The sequence below is a fragment of the Ruditapes philippinarum genome, unplaced genomic scaffold (assembly GCF_026571515.1).
Source record: "Ruditapes philippinarum isolate M1 unplaced genomic scaffold, ASM2657151v2 ctg2877_1_1_1_1, whole genome shotgun sequence".
NCBI lineage: Eukaryota > Metazoa > Mollusca > Bivalvia > Venerida > Veneridae > Ruditapes > Ruditapes philippinarum.
The window spans coordinates 30,789-43,972 of NW_026860877.1; positions in this window are offsets into that span (position 1 = coordinate 30,789).

Consider the following 13,184-nt stretch of genomic DNA (forward strand, 5'->3'; position numbering starts at 1 on the left):
CCTTTCGAAGTTTTTATATTTTGCAAATAAAGATAGAATATCTTGATGATGTAGTATTAATTAATATCATATTAACATCTAGATGTAGTATCAATATCATATTTAAGACATTTTGTGCAACCTGCTATTTCCTAAGTATTTTAAGACCTTTATTATTATTTTTTTCATTCCATGTCAGATCTCATTTTCATGAATGTATATATATGTTTTGTTTTTGCTATAAACATTGTAATAATGTTTTATTTGCAATAAAAGTATTTGTATTGTATTGTATATTATATGTAGGTTATGATTTTAAATATTACTAGATACCAATATAAGCATTTCTATGTTTCAAAGAGGCCAAAGTTTATCTACATGTATACGACGTGTAAATAGATATTAGACATAACATTGGGATTTAAGTAGTCTTACAGGAAGAATTTAATTATATTTTTCGAAAATTACGCTATGACATTATCAAATAAAAATGTTAATTAAATTTCAAAAATCAACTGTTAATCATAAACAGTTTCAACCGGCTTCTATGGCATCATGTTTTACACATAAATAGCTAAAATAGAGAAAACGGAATCTAAAGAAATAAACACACAAAAATAACAACAAAACGGAAAATTTTGCAGGCTCGGTTTCATTGAGTCTGTTCATTGACGGTACTGGAAAGTGCAAGTAACCGTCCATGCCTCAAGCACAGGCTTAAGCAGCATTCAACATTTAAACACGACATGATAATAACTAAAAACGTTGCAGTCTGACGAGTTTAACTTTCAGTAAGAGACAAAAGATTAAATGTACCATGTACCATGCTTATTACATCATATTGGGTATGTATTTCTCAATTAATTAGATTTGGTATAGCGTTCAGTCGTGTTGATGATTTTCATGAACGCAATTTAATTATTACTGACAACTTTCTTAAACAAGGCTATCGCTATCATAAATTGCGTATTTTTTTAATTAAGTTTTACCATCGTAATTCAGATTTAGTTTTAAAATTTAATTGCAATTTTAAATCTCTTTTACGACTAGGTATTTGCAAGCCAGATTTCAAAGGAGATGTGTTTACAAACTTCGCATGATCATGGGTCGAAGTAATTTTTCTGCTGCCTTCACTAAAATTATCAAACGGTTTATTAAAGAGGTTGTGACCCAATTATTTCAAGGCATACTAAATGCTTGATGTTCAACCCTTAAACAGTTGGACGCTACGCTTACCTCTTTTGATTACATCTGACGGATTAGGTTGGAGACTCTGTGATGAACAGTTCTTAAAGCCCTTTGGGACTGAATTGTTCGTCTTCTGTCTTGCTTCGTCGGGCACTTGTAGGTGATTTTTCTTGTTTCTATATGAACGGAATGTGGAGCTTCAAGTTCAATCCACTTTATCATTATTTTGTATAAATTATGTGTTTAATGTGTAGTATTGTAATGTGATAAAAAATAAATAGGTTTTAAACCAACGGAGAAATAATGTATTTATTGAAAGTACAGATATATTTGATTAGGTTAATAGGCTGGAATGATCTATTTAGAATGCCATCTTTTAATCTATATCCAATTTATTAAGGCGCTCCGAGAAATTGCTTTTAATAGCTTACAAAAATAGATCATCAAACCATATTATATTTAATTAATCTTTGATCTTTGTTCTAGATTTAAAATGGTTATATAAAATAATGACATAAATATATCAGTGCAACGACTGAAAATGGTCAAGGATAGTCTACTTCAAACGGTACATGACAAGAAGTACAAAACAGTACATAATTAAGATTTTTATACAGAGAAAAACGTGACTTCAGGAGATGTGTTCATATTTTATTTTTATTATTCCTTTTTGAATCAATATATTTGATTTTTTGTAAGCATTTTAAATGACACCATTGTCAGAATATGTAACATAAAACTACAGGATATAAAATCCTCACTTATTTTTATTTTTAAAAGTATATTTCGCAAATACGGCTGTAATAGGTGTGGTAATTGAAGCTGTAAAAATGGTTAAAGTCAGCATAGAAAGACATCTAATTTTGATATATATGTTATCAAATAAAGTTACAAAATTTAAGGTACTAAATGCCATTTTGCCAAGCTTTAGATCATTTTGCAATTTCAGTCGCCTTGCTACGCGGCATTATTGAGCCAATGAGTGTACGAGCAAAGTGACGTCAATAAACTCGAGACAATAATCCAATAACTGGGTGACCAGCAGTAGTTTCTATAATGACTCCAGATTGACGGTAGATCTAAAGACATGAAGACAACATGAAAGGAATATATGTCATGAAATTTGTCACGTATAAATTAAGATCTAGAGCTACATCTCCAGATAGACCTCGACATACAAAGTGACATAAATGAAGAATCATCAATACAGGGGAAATATCAAGATTCAGGGTCAAGGGGCATTTGTGCCAGCTTTGATGACTTTTTTGAAGGAAATAAACTATTCATACAGAGCCACTTTAATAAAACACCACAAATTATCGTTCATAAAGCTATTATATCCAATGAAAATAATTTTTACTCAACCACTGCACATTAAGCCTACACGTCGTATGTATTAAGGCCTCATGCCACTAAATAATCTTGACTCAACCAGTACGTATTAGGCCTCCACGCCACTAAATTAGCAAAACCAGTTGGTATTAAGTCGCAACTTGACAAAATAATCTTAACTCCACCAGTATGCATTACGACATATGTATAATACACTATACACACACGTTCATAACATACATCTAAGAACTCGACAGTAAATGAACTGCATAGCTTCAAATCATGGTGAATGTTATGACGAGTTTAACCTGATAAAACTTCATCAATGAGAATCTGTAGAGTGATTTATGTAACTTGTAATTAGCGTTTTAAAGATTTTGAAAAGATGAATTTGTCGAGTCTGTTTCATGACAAAATTATCAGCAAGAAAATTAGAATGTGACGGCACTTTTAGATATGTAAAGATTACATGTCATTCTATAATACAAAAATAAATGTCATTTTCAAACAAAATAGTAATAAAAACGAAAATGATACCAACGGTCATAATTTAATCTAAAAACCAGAAAGAGAACAAATTGATTGGCTGACATAATCTCAGAGGATTACCGGTCATATAGTCCTTTGGTTTAAAATACTCACGCATTTTTACGTTAAGAATGTTTCCGAAGCACAAAACTTGTGTTTAGTGTAGAATCAAAAATTTAAATGAAGATCAGTTTCTAGAAATGTGATACAGTTATATATACACAGTTATATATAAATATCTTAGATAACTTAGAGGTAATGAACTGGTACAATTTTAAGCCTACGGGTAAATAGTAGTAGGGCAAATGTGTTATATCTTTAAAACGACAACATGTATAACGTACTGCCAGTATGGAAACCTACTAGAACGTGCTCAAAAGAAAGGATAAAATTTAAATTGTGAAAGCTCGGTCTGTTCAAACCCTTTTATTGAAGTAAAAGGTAAATGTTTTTTTTACTTCCTCCAGGACCCAAAAGCACTACACCAACTCTAGTACCTCCCTAACACCGCCTGGAACTTAAGAAAGAAATGATTGTAATAAAGATGAAATTTAGAAAAAAGTCAGATAAAGTTAGTATGTGTGATATAGTTAATCTCCTGTAATAATTTCTGCTGGCTCAAATATATAGTCGGTGAAACAAATATTATCTTTATGTTAGTGATTTACATGTACGTGCTGAATTTGACCAATGTGTTGTAATCATTACCTTACCGAAACTTTTCTTCACTGTTACTTAGATATATTTTTAATTTTGAAATTATGTTAACAATGAGTATTCTATAACAAAATGATATTCTTCTTCTAGAAAATTGCGTAATGAGCATTTTCGATTAGGGATTTCCTAGAAGGTTTGCCATTAGCATCTCCTTATAATCTACAAGAGAACACTCCCAAACTTGAGGTAATGAACATAAGTTCACTTAAACGCATTTTTTAAAATACATAATAATTTTACTGACAATGACTGTGCAGCTAAGCTACCCAACTGTTAAGTTGTACATTCTATGACAAAACTTAACTGACTAGCTACTAAAAGACAATGTTTGTCTGAAAATCTTAGACTTTTTATTGTATTTTGATGGCAAATTTCACCCAACGTAGAATACACATTAAACTGTAGCTCAAAATTAAAGTTTACAAGTTTTACATTTGTTACAATGAGTTGAATCAAATAAAAATGCTTTTAAATTAAGAGAAAAAGAAACATTTGGTAAAACAACGACAAAAATAAATTCGTATTCTTGTATAGTTTTACATTAATCATGTAAGTGGTTGACTGACATTTATTTCAGATGAGGGTGAGCACATTAGGAGGATTTTTTGCTGTGTCAGATTTTATTGTTATATTGTATAATATACACCCAATTTATAAAGAATCATAGTTTCATTTCTACTACTTTGGTTCATTGTTACCTTGACGATAATGAGAAGTTGCATTATATATGAATGAATGGCAAAGAAAAAAAACTGTCTGCTATTTTAAGAATTCAAAGACAAAAGATACTTTGTATGATGTATCAAACTTGTCACATGGTCGATAATGAAGGCGAAACACATTAATGTTATCGGTTGCTTCATTTCTCTCGTGAATTCACGGCAATATCATGAAATAACTGTAAAAGAAATGTTATAATTCTTGTCTATATTTGTTAACATTTATTTTTGTATTGATAATTGTGATGTAAAGAATTGTTTATGCATTACTGTTAAATTTATGTACAGTCAAGCCAATTTTATAGCTTAGTCTAATGTAAAACAGTAGTAGTGAAAAGTGAAAAAAACTATATTGATTTATCAACAATTATCGGATACAATAACGTCTATTGTTAAAGTGGCATTGTGCCCAACAAAGAGTATTGTTTGATTTTATTAACCTGTCAATTGAATACTGATTACACGGTCAATGCACACAATATATTAATCTTCGATGAATGATCCGATTCGGTAAACTTCGTGAGATGTACTCAGTAAGATTTGATTAAATTTAATTTGTTTCTATGAAATAGCTATACTGACCGTTATAGCGCAATAGGGTAAACTACCAGTTTATAACGTCAAAATGTCCGACCTGATGTCAGACGGACACATATCCTATATCAGGCTAATGCATCAACATTTATATAATACCTGTTAAGGTATGCTAATTGTAATATCAAATTGTCATAACACTAAATGCTATTTCAGGTCAGTTTTGCATTCTACAATGATAGTCAAACTCAACACATTCGATAACGAATGTGGTAAATGACTGACAGGCAATTAAAGAAAATAGATACAAAACATATTTGCCAAAATTTTGATAAATGTGTCGCATGATACCGAAATCTCTTCAATGACAGTTAAAATCAAAACATTTATCTTACAGCTGTGCAAAAGATTAAATTAATTGAAATAAAAAAATGTCACGATAATGGTTTATAAATGAGAATATAAACACTCAGCGACAAGATAACACTCAGCGACAAACAAAATAAAAAAATGTATCTAACGGCTACACTCAGGTTTATCTGTTCATACCACCATTTATTTTATTATAGTGAGTAACAATGCAAAATGTAATAATTAATGACAAACCATCATATCATAATGGGACGACCGAATAATGTAAACATCGTTGTGTTCGAATTATACTTTTTATTTATCTTATCTACTAAGTTTTCATCACAATTTTAATGACAATAATTGCAATTGTTCGTTAACGTCAGTACATGACAGGCAATATTAATTATATATAAACCTGTTAAATTAAAAATGATATTATATATTAATTGTTCTTAAAACCGGGGTCAGTTTTAATGAACGAGAAATAACACATTTATTGAAAGTACAGATATATTTGATTAGGTTATTAGGCTGGAATGATCTATTTAAATGTCACCCTTTAATCTATATCCAATTTTCTCTGACGCCCCGAGCAAATATTTTCAATAGCTTACAAAGTCCATCATCAAAACATATTATATTTTATTTAACTTTGATCTATGTGCTAGATTTAAAATGGTAATATAAAACAATGACATGAATATATCAGCACAACACCTGAAAATGGCCAAGGATAGTCTTATTCAAATGGTACGTGACAAGAAGTACAAAACAGTACATAATTTAGATTTTTTATGGTGAGAAGAACGTGACTTCGGGAGATATTTTTATATTTTTTTTAATATTCCTTTTTGAATCAATAAACCAACGTTAATATTTTCTTTACATGAAACAATGTTGTTCGGCAAATTGTATCAAGAGTACAAATATGAGTTACCTAAAGCTCACTATTGTTTATTTTTAAAAGTATATCTCGTTAATACGGCTGTAATAGTCGTTGTAATTGAAGCTTTAAAGAGTTATAGCTAAAGTTAAAGCCAGCATAGAAAGACATCTGAATTTGATATCTATGTTATTAAATAAAGTAATAAAAATTAAGTACTTAATGTCAAGATTAAGATCATTTTGCAATTTCAGCCCCCTTGCTACGCGGCATTATTTCCCCACAATACCCGAGTCAATGAGTGTACGTGCAAAGTGACGTAAACAACTCCCAGTGATTTTCAAAATATTTGTTGTTTTATCGAATTCATAAATTGTATTAATGACATAATCATGCGACATCAACAAAGTTAAACACTAAAGATCAATGAACTCGAGACAAAAGTCCAATAACAGTGTCAAAGCAAGAAGGTGACCAACAATAGTTCCTATAATGGTTCCAAATTGACGGTAGATCTGTAGACATGAAGACAGCATGAAAGCAATATATGTCATGAAATTTGTCACGTATAAATTAAGATCTAGAACTACATCTCCAGATATACCTCAATATACTCCAGGACAAAGTGACATCAATGAAGAATCATCAATACGGGGGAAATATCAAGATTCGGAGTCAATGGCATTTGTGCCAGCTTTGATGACTTTTTGAAGGAAATATACTATTCATAGAGAGCCACTTCAATATTTCTCCACTCACTCGTATTATCGTTCTTAAAGCTATTTTATCCGACAAAAATAATCTATACTCAACCAGTGCAGTCCATGTACGTTATTGACTCAACAAGTATGTATTAAGCCTCTACGCCACAAAATAATCTTGACTCAACCAGTATGTATTAAGCCTCCACACAAGAAAATAATCTTGACTCAACCAGTATGTATTAAGACTCCAAGCCACTTAATTAACATAACCAGTTGGTATTAAGCCCCAATTTGACAAAAAGTAAGTATAATACACTTTACACACACACATTCATAACATAAATCTAAGAATTCGACTGTAAATGAACTGCATAGCTTCAAATCATGGTGAAATGTTATGATTAGTTTAACCTGATAAAACTTCATCAATGCGAATCTCCCTGTACAGTGATTTATGAAACTTGTGATTAGCGTCTTAAATATTTTGTAATGATGAATTTCTCGAGTCAGTTTCATGACAAAGTTATCAGCAAGAAAATTAGAATGTGACGGTACGTTTAGATATGTGAAGATTACATGTCATTCTATAATACAAAAATAAATGTCATTTTTCAAACAAAATAGTAATAAAAACGAAAATGATACCAACAGTCAAAAGTTTATTTTAAGCCAGAAAGAGAAGAAATCGATTTGCTGATTTAATCTGAGAGGATTATCGTTAATATAGTCCTTAGGTAAAAATGCTTTCGTCAAGCACAATACTTGTCTTTAGCGTAGAATCAAAAATTGAAATGAAGATCAGTTTCTAGAAATGTGATTCAGTTATATATACAGTTATATATAAATATCCTAAATAACTTAGAGGTAATGAACTGGTACAATTTTAAGCCTACAGGTAAATAGTAGTAGAGCACACGTGTTATATCTTTAAAATAGAGAAAACATAATCCCTAAAGAAAGTCCAACACGACAAAATTGTACAATGTTGCAGGCTCGGCCGTTTGATTGAGCCTGTTCATGGACGGTACAAAAGTGCAAAATTACCTCCACGCCCCCTAGCATTGGCGTAATCATAATTCAACATTTAAACACAAAAATGGTGAAATTTTGAATTTAGAAACATCCGCAGATGTGTTCATACGGCGGTTATCATGGAACCTTTAATGTGACACGGTAGTGTCATTCCATGAAAAGCGGCATATGGTCCCCAAGTAAAAGAATGCTGGTGCCCTTAACGAAAAAACAATGGGCGAAACTAAATAAAATGGAATTTTGAAAGGGGATCTGAGGTTATGAAGCCTGCATACTACAGACAAGACGTCAGTTTAAAACGACAACATGTATAACGTACTGCCAGTATGGAAACCTACTATGAAATGATGAAATTTATAAATAAGTGAGATAAAGTTAGTATGTGTGATAAAGTTAATCTCCTGTAATTATTTCTGCTGGCTCAAATGTATAGTCGATGAATTAAGTATTATTTTAATGATTTACGTGCTAAATTTTATCAATGTGTTGTGAACATTACCTTACCGAAACATTTCTTCAATGTTTTCTATAAAAAATGATATTCATAGAGAATTGCGTATTGAGCATTTTCTATTAGGGATTTCCTAGTAGGTTTTCCCACCTACCAGCTTCTCTTAAAAATCCATAAGAGAACACTCTCAATCTTGAAGAAATGAACTTTATTTTAATTAAACGCCTTATTATAAACATATTATTTTTACTAACAATGTGCAGCTGAGAAACCCAACAATTAAGTTGCATTCTTAACTAACTAGTCTTTGTCTGAAAATCTTAAAAACTTTTTGTTATATTTTGATGGCAAATTTCACCCCACGTAGAAGACACATTAAAGTATCTCGCAAAATTAAAGTTTAAAATTCTTACATTGAGTTGAATCAATAACAAATAAAAATGCTTTAAACTAAGAAAAACAAATTTGGTAAGACAACGACAAAAATAAACTCGTAATTTTTTATTGTTCTACATTAATAATGTAAGTGGTTGAATGGCATTTATTTCAGATTAGAGGGAGTACTTTAGGAACAACTTTTGCTATGTTAGATTTTATTGTTATATTGTTTAATTCTCACACCATTTATAAACAATTATATATCGTTTTTATTAATTTGGTTCATAGTTACCTTGACGATTACGAGAAGATGCATATGAATGACAAAGAAAAAAACTGTCATCTATTTTAAGAATTTAAAGAAAAATGTCTGCTATTTTAAGAATTCAAAGACAAAAGATACTTTTTATGATATACCAAACTTGTCATATGGTCGATAATAGAGGCGAAAAACATTAATGTTATTGGTTGTTTCATTCTCTCGTGAATTCACGGCAATATTGAGAAGTAACTGTAAAAGCAATGTAATAATTCTTGTCTATATTTGTTAACATTGTTATCGATAATTGTGATGTAAAGAAGAATTTTACTGTTAAACTTCTGTACAATTAAGCTAATTTAATAGCTTAGTCCAATGTAAATCAGTATTAGTGAAAAGTGAAAAAAAAACTGTATTGAATTATTAACAATTGTCGGATATTAAAGTCACATTATGCCCACCAAAAGGTAAATAAAGTAAGTGGTCAGGTGAAAGTCAAAATAAGTTTATATTGTGCAAAATCCCTTTCAATTTCCCTATACATGTTACAGTCAATCTTTTGAAATATATATGTCAATTCAGCTCTACTTGACAACGAAAAATTGAAAAATGAGCATAACGTCACTGGAACCCTATACTTATACTTTATTTTATTTTGATAGGTTGTCATTGTTCTTGTTAACATATGTTAGATGCTTGTTCTCAAATAATAGCTTTTAATATGTGATTCATAAAAAATGTAAAAGTGATGTTATAAAATCTCTTTCCAGGATAAAGATGAAACATTATATATATTATAATACTGCCTGTTTCATAAAGGTTCAGCCGAACTAAAAGATACGCTTAACTTGTGTAGCTCTTATGTATCATCACTCTTAAAAAGTACTTTACAAGCATTCTTATTTTATAAAAACTGTGTGATATGACATGTGAAGTGCTAAATCATTATATAATTTTAATGCTATTAGTAAGTATTGGTTTAAACATATTTATTTAAGCTCGATTGCGAAACAAGCTCTTGCAACTTATATAAATCACTTTTGAGTCGGCTTCCTGGAACCAACCAGTACTGGTGTCATATGGAGAAACATGGTCTTGACCCGAGTAGGGCTCGAACCCATGATCTCTGGGTTAAGAGGCAGGCACCTAAATCACTAGGCCACCGCTCCCCTTAGTAAGTAATAAACACTAACATGAAGCAAATAACACATATTAACACTGGTTGATTGTTAAACACGTGCTGACAGTTCGTCTGATTACTTTCTAAGGAAATTGTACGAAAAATAATAAGATGTGACATCAAAATAGTTCATTCAATAAAGTTCTTTTAATTAAAAAAAACGCAAATTCATCCCCGTGAAAGGTGGTTACAATTACATAAACATTTCTTACCTAACTATTTACCTTGACATTTTCACGCTTATGTTACCTTGGGGACAAACTTCAATCATTAGTAATGAGCGAACTTATTGAATTGAAAGTGAAACCAATGGGTAATTAAAATCAATTAAGTATAAAGGCACAGATCATCATTACATATCCTATTTATGTCATTTATCCTTCCAGAAGAAATCATATCTATTTTACCATCGTTATATCATTTAATAGTGAACAGAATAATTGTTGTTTTTGTCATTGATGGTATGATTGGTTATGTCAAGCTAACTGCTAATGATCTTTAGTTCTTTTTTGCTACGCTGTAGAAAACAGCTAATTCGTTTGTCATTTTTTCGATAATCGGACGGTAAAAGCTTTATTTTGAAATTCTCTGAGCCATTTTCACAAATCACACATAATTTACATAACGTGGGAAAAAGGTATAAGCAATTCAACTTTCGATATAGATAGAACAATTTGATGTGATTTATTTGAAGTGATAATGATATTTGAGAGTTTTCAGCATTAGCTGCAGTGAAAGAGAGCCAAACAAGCAATGTAGTGTAGCCTTATTTATTTTGTGTGTCAGCTACACACAAAAAAGTGCTACAATATTCATACTCTACAAACACCCGATAAATCTCTTTAAACAGAACAGTACAATATTAGATCTAGAGTTACTTACTCCTCAGAGTGATTGCGCTAGTACTTGCACACAAAGGTAGATGTTGTCAAGATGTTTAACTGATTATCTTTATTACAAACGAGGAATGCCATCACAAGGAGAAATGATTAAACTGTAATTATATTATATTGTTATATCTCAATATATCCTTCAATGTAAAACTCCTATAGGCATTTCATGTGATCTGATTGAATATCACCATCCTAGGATAAATATTCCTCGGGGAATATTTCTTATATCACCCTTTGACACATAAATATTGCATAACTTCATATTCAGTACATGCTTAAGTATAACTAAACTTTCCTTAATGTAGAAATGTATCAAATCATTTTTTAACTTATTTTGTTAAGTTTATTGTTGTGTGCAAAATTAAATTGTAAAAATGACGTTATGTATTTTACTTATTTCCTTGGCTGCGTACTTTTTAAATATTGTACAATGTAGTTGTAGGTCTTTCGGTGGGATAAATAAATAACACATGGCTGTCTGGGTGATAGAGGATATTGTCAACGCGAGAACTGGTATTTTACCACGAGGCGTATTATTTATATACAAGTTTTCATGTTGTGAGCTCTAGAGGTTTAACAAATTTGTCGGCGACCTATTAGATCAATATACTATACACACTTTGTGATTCAGTACCAGACGAGAGCGGTAGTACCTGCACTTAGATGTTGTCAAGATGTCTAACTGATTATTTTTATTACAAATGGGGAATGCCATCAAACGACAGTTGCGTTAACTGTGCACGTTGTATGTGAACTCAAATGTACAATAATATTTTATTGTAATTTGCTTAGGCGTAAATACAAACATATTCCGAGCAAGACTCAGAGACAGTAAATACACTTATTTTGTCATGAAATCCGTTTTTTCATTTTATGTCAATATTTAAATGAATCACTTATAATCTTTCATCAACGACAGCTTTGAATATCATCCCACATAACGTTCACCATGGCCAGTTATTGAAATAAAAACGGAACCCGAGAAGTTGTATCTGTATGTACATAACTGTTCACCATGTATATACAGAAAGCACTTAGCTTTGACCGCAAATTGGTACGTGTCTGAAACTGTTAAATATTTTAAAGGAGTGGTACAATGTTGCATGATTTATTTCTCTATGGTGGTGAAAAATAAACTAAATGCGAACTTCCAAGATTGACTGTAATGTCTCATAAAATATCATTAGATAGATGTTAAATGTTCGTTTTGTTTAAGGTTTAGGTTTGGTTTGTGTGTTAAATTTCACGAATATTTCCTGGTGGTAATACGTCTTATGGGTACATTTTAAGTTTCAAGTATAATGTATTGTTGTTTTTATTTTGCATTGTACAGAAATGGATATAATGTCCGTTATGCTGTAAGAAAGCTGATACGAATATTTACTGATGGGAATACGTTTATACTTCTTCAAAACAAGGTACATTTAGTTAAGGATAAGAACAAACAAGAAATAATTGTTGTATGTAACTTACAGTCAAGAAACGATGACATTTTTTAAAAGACTTATAACACATTCTCCATTGGCTTTATTCAATGAGGTTCATTACACGGGGAATTAATTCGAATTTTCATCAAGCAAGCATCCTGATAAAAGAAATACGTTGTATGTTAATGGTCAAAGAGTATACAAGTTTATTCAGCTGTGCTTAAGCTAATGACCGTTCAAAGGCGGTGCCCCTCTGTGTTCCTCAAATATATATTTTGTGTGTTGTTTCATACTAATGTGGTGACACTTTTGAGTCCATTCTTGTTGTTTTCTCGCCTATGTTAAACATCATCCCCTTGCTTTACTTGTTTTTTATTCGCCCACCACCTTTCCCGACCTTTATGTCCCTTTCCCATACACCCCTTTTTCTGTGGTAGGCCTATCAATTAATCGTCTTCTTTAATGTTTTATGTTATGCATTATTAAAGCAATTACCATGTCCATGATTTGCATTGTGCACTGTTCTCGTTTGGTATCCTGCCGGGCTCCTTGCCGAGGTCGTGTTCATTAAAAGCCGCCCTACCTTGTTGTTCATGTTTTTCATATTTTATGTAGATATGTAGACT